We start from the raw sequence: 5,548 nt of genomic DNA on the forward strand, positions 1-5,548 counted from the left end.
AGTGAAATAGGAGACGCCAGCGAGAAGGAGCGAGCAGAGATGTGTGTGCGCGCACCCTGGAAACACTCAAAGAAAGGCTTATGAAGATTTATGTTTAAGTTTGACCTTTTGGTTTTAAACACTTCAAATTGGATTCTTAACCCTGAAACACACCGTTTACATTTTAACCTGGGTTAATAATTAACCCTTGGTTATTCTCAAGAGACATTGTAAGCTTACCGTTCTTTCTTATATTATGAGGTCAACGTTGGACGAATAGTCGCGATGGGCACGCGACCTGTTTTAATGACAAATAGTTAATAGTTAATTTAATAGCATAATAATAATAATAATAATAATAATAATAATAAACTATTTAATGATACACTGTATTGGTACAAAAGTCGCAATTTGTACCCTCTGTCCTGAAGGGGTGTTCATACCGAAAGCGATTTACGACTACACATTCACTGCAAATGTTTCTCGAGCAGCAAATCAGCATATTAGAATGATTTCTGAACTGAAGTCTGGAGTAGCCTAATGAAGCGGAAAATTCAGCTTAGATCACAAGAATAAATGACCTTTTACAAGATATTCACATAGAAAACAGCTATTTTAAATAGTTATAGCCTACTATTTCACAATATTAGCCTACTGTTATATAATTAAGGCTATTTTTTTTATTAAATAAATGCAGCCTTGGTAAGCAGAAGATAGGCCTACTTTTTATTAAACTGTAATGTTTCAAAACTTTTTATATTTTCTTATTCTGTGATCATTTTTTTAAGTTGTATAAAATCTATGAGGACTTCATGCACAAGAGTGTGTAGGGTAGTAGGCTACGAACCAATCATAACATTTTCAAAAGATAGTAAAACATATTATAGATAATATAATAATATAATAATAATTAATGGTTATTGTTCAGCAGTGTATTTGATTTATTTTTTTACAGAATTAAATCCAAGAGATTAGATAAAAAATTAGACAAAGGTCAGATAAAAACGGGTAGCCTATTAGCCAACACCTGACATTTCTGTCCCCCTCACTTCTAAAATCATGGCTATACGCCCCTGCCAAGTTGGCATCTTTTCAGTAGCCATGACGGCGTCCATATTCTCCTCCTCCATATTCTCCTTTTATCGGATTGGTGAAATCGCACAATCTGTAGCAAGAGTTAGCGATTTAAGATGACAGACACGACCTCATCGTGCATGTGAAAAAATTGAGTGGTGACGACACAGGAGGGACTACCAATGAGAATACAGAAAGTGATTTACAGCTACTATTGGCTATATGGGGAGGCTGCAGACCTGGAGCCAGTAGATACGGCCCAGGCAGTTTTACGCCCCTGTTGTTCCTCGTGAGTCCAGTAGGGGGAGAGGAATATACGGAGAAATAATAAGCCCACAGAAGACTATTTGAAGAGCTCGGATGCAAAAGCCTCTTTAGTGCCATCTGAAATTTTCTTCTAGAATGATCATTTTTATAAAGCTTGTATATTTAAGTTAAGTAATTTCACTTAAATGACAATTAATAGGTAATTTGCATTGCCATTTAAGTGAAATTATTGAACTTAAATATACGAGCTTGATAAAAATGATTATTCTAGAAGACAATTTCAGATGGCACAGAGGCTTTCTTTTGCATCTGAACTATTCATTTGTTCTTGTGAATTGAAAAATTTATAATACACAGTTGGATCAGATGGACAAAGTAATGATACGACCTAGGCCTACAGTAGAAAAGTTATATTCACCGTAGGTTTTTATATAGGAGACTGAGTGAAATATGTTGTTGTGAATTTATATAAAGTTACATTTAGATATTAACCATATTTGACCCATTAGACATACATACCGTGTATCATATGGATCCTCGATATCTGCTGTACTATTCACTATTGGTCGTCATACAGCAACAAAACAGTGTCCTACATAGCATTTTATGAAGACAAAAACAATTGATCCCTTTTCTATAATTTCAAGGGCCATTTAGAAGAAAGAGACAATACTGTTGTTCACAAAAAAAAGTTATTAACACCATTTATGAATTAGGATGACTCCCCTATGGCTTGCCACTCTTCTTTAACTGTTTTTCTATCCTCCTGTCAAAGTGCTCCCGCTCACTGATGAAAATAAAATTAAACAAATTAAAAAGGACATCCATGGTGAATTTGAATCTGTCACTGTGGGTGAGTGTGGGTGTGCTGTCCAGAATTGATGTCAGGTGAGTGTGGATTGCATCAATTTGCTCCTGATCTTCAATGTGCAACGGCACAGGCACTGTCTTGGTGGAACACTTGGAAAAAGTGTCAAGCCACTTTGATTTATTTTGGCCACTAATGATGGACTGTGCAGAGAAAATTGAAAATGAAATTAAAAACATGTAAAACACTGTAAGAAGTTTATTTACTAGACAAGCTATTGGTTTGGAATGCAGTTTAAAAAAAAGAGATGGGTGTTTATAGTTTATACAAGTTTAGAGAGAGAGAGATTTTCATTTCCTTAAGTAGCTAAAGCAAACACACACCTTTACGAGATGCAAGTTAAAGAGAACTTGGTAAAGACAGAGTATGATAAAACCCACATTAAGTGCACATACATTTTAGATCAGTTATCTAAGAAAAAATTATATTAAGATAGATAATTAGATCATCTCATTTATAAGAAACAATTCAAACCAAAATCTACACTCAAACCATATGGTACCAAAGTTTTTAATGTGGGTTTTATCATGCATGACATCGGAAATAATAAAAATATTTGAGTGAGTGTGCAGTTCAACTCTTTACTTAGAGAGAGAGAGAGAGATTTACATACATTCATACATATATGCCTATTATAAATGTGTCCTTTTGTGTGTGTTCACATCATAGTGTAGTGGCCGTTTGTCAACAAACAAAAGGAAATTAAACTTAAATCAAACTTTCAAACGACAACTTCTAGCACCCTGGGCAGGTGATGTACGCAGGCAAGAAATAAAATCAAATTCCAGGTTGGATTCAGGGTTTGTGGCTGGTTTATTTGTTCCAACTGAGCAAACAATACAGCATCTCTCGCGCTGGTAAAAAACCATATGCCCATCACCCAGGTGCTTACAAGCCACCTCCTACTTCCTACCTATATTTACCTTTACCTGTGCCCACAACTGCCCTCAGGTGTCTAAATCAAACATTGTAGTTATTAAACTAACCAAAAATAAAGACTAAACATATAAATAAAAACAATTAACTAAACAAACAAAGAAAAGAATATTACCAAAATATATACTAATGTGATGTGAGCAAAATCATAATAGTAAACAAATTAATTAACAAAATTACCACTACTGAAAGCAAACTAATGTAGCTCCAACAGACTGTAAAAAAAAAGAAGAAGAAAAAAAAAAAAAAGAAAAACACAAAGTTCACATATTTCCAATATCTACTGTAATGTTGCCCCAGAAACCATGTGGAGTACGTTTTAATGCAAGGAGTAAACAAGGTATTACCAGAAGAGGCCATCTCATGCAAGCTAAAGACAGACAACAAAAGAAAATTAAAAAGAAAATTAATTTTGAAAGTGAGTAGAGAAGACTAGGGGCAGCTAAACCTACACGTGGTTAGCTAAGTTTGAGCCAGACAGAACATCAACCTGTCCTGACCATCAAGTACTTTTTTTTTGTCTCTCAAAATAAATTATAGACCCATCCATTGACATATAGAAATGAATATTTTCCCTTATAGCTAATCGTTTGTGAATAATAAATGTTGCATCATTGCTAAACAACAATAACTTTAGCAGATTATTTATAGGCACACTATGCAAGATTTGTACCTTAATATAGCAGCTTTGAAATCATTTTGATGGTAAACAAACTCATAGTAGGACGAATCATCCCGATAGAAAAGCAGAGGGGACGCTGTTGGCAAAACCAGCAATGCAGGTTTGAGAGGTGGCGCCCCGACAAGTAGAGCTGAAGATCTTTGCCCGAACCCGACGGGACCCGACGGGTTTGGTCGGGTTCGGTCTTAATTTCTATTATTTTATACGGGCTCGGGCCGGGCTCGGGCTCGCGCTTCGGGTTGCGTGGTAAATGAGCGGTCAGGTGATGTGTTTAGATTAGCGTGAATATGGATCTTGAGGAGGTGAAACGGAGGCTGATCTCTGGAGGACTTATTTTATTTCTTTGTTCCAACTTCCAAGTGACCTCTAGCCTCCGTTAGTCATGAATAAATGATGTTAAAAAATGTATAAATTACTCCTTTTTTTACGAAAGACAAAGGTGCTGTGTGAGTGCGGCGCAGTCTCTTTTTTTCTTTCTCTCCCTTTTCCGCCGAGTGGTGCGTGTGCCGTCTCGCGGTGTGAAGCGCGTGTCCGCGCTATTCTCTGACACTCTTATCATTGCTGATAGACGGCCTTTTGGACAGTCGGGCTGTAAACGGGTTCGGGCTTTTAAAAAGCTGTCAATCAAAATGTACTTTTCGGGCTCGGGCCAAACTCTGTCGGGCTCGGGCCTTTTCGGCCCGAACTTTTAAGGCCCGATTACAGCTCTACCGACAAGTCTTGCGAGAATCATGACTTGCTTTACGGCACGGCGTCACATACATCAACAACATATGAAGCAGCCTCTATGGAAGACACTAGCATGCATTTCAGACGTGAATCATGGCAGAGTCGACGAAGAAAACGCGGTCGGAAGAGTGCAGAGACGGCTCTGCGTGAGTGGTATTTACGACAGTAACGTTAAATACAAGTACTCCACAGCGACTCTAGGGGTCGCTGTTTAAAAAAAAGGAAACTGCATAGTGTGCCTTTAAAGCAACACTAAGGAACTTTTCCTCTTCGGTCGCCCTACAGGTTGGAAGCGGAATTGTCCATTACCACTGTCATAAATAATTTCACCGCCCGCAACCTACTGTCGCACACACGCTCGCTGTTTATCTAGCGCCGGCTTTGGAATGTACGATGTCCACAGACAAGGTAGAGTATGTTGCATGATTTCATGAAAGTATGATGTATTGCGACATCAGAAATGAAGAAAAACTAAATAATGACTATTGTAACGCTTGACGTAAAGCAAGTCAAATTTGTAGTTTTCTTATGTCTCATTCGAACTACAGAAATGTGACCCGGTTTGGCAAACTTGCATAGTGTGGTTATAGCAGATATAGGGCTGCAAAGCGAATCCAGATGCCTTTCACCCTGTTACGACTTGATGAACCACTGATACGATTTTGGAAACATTATTATAAGGTAAAATATGTTCCTTAGTGTTGCTTTAACAAACCTCAATTCATGTCGCTAACTGTACAGCCTCCCCCTACTGGACACATTAGGAACAACAGGGGCGTAAAACTGCCTGGGACCAGAGCCGTCGCATAGACTATGCGAACTGTGCAACCGCACAGGGCCTCGCGCCACTAGGGGGCCTCGCAATCCTGCTGTTTTTTTTATTTTTTATTTTTTGTCCCCACCACTTTTTAAAACATCTCAAAAAATATAACAATTCTACAAATAAAACATCTCCAGTTAACTGGCAGAGCATTCATTTCGTTCGTTTTTTTAAATAAGAGACGATCTAGCGC

Source organism: Squalius cephalus, assembly GCF_949319135.1.
Source record: "Squalius cephalus genome assembly, chromosome: 3".
Lineage (NCBI taxonomy): Eukaryota > Metazoa > Chordata > Actinopteri > Cypriniformes > Leuciscidae > Squalius > Squalius cephalus.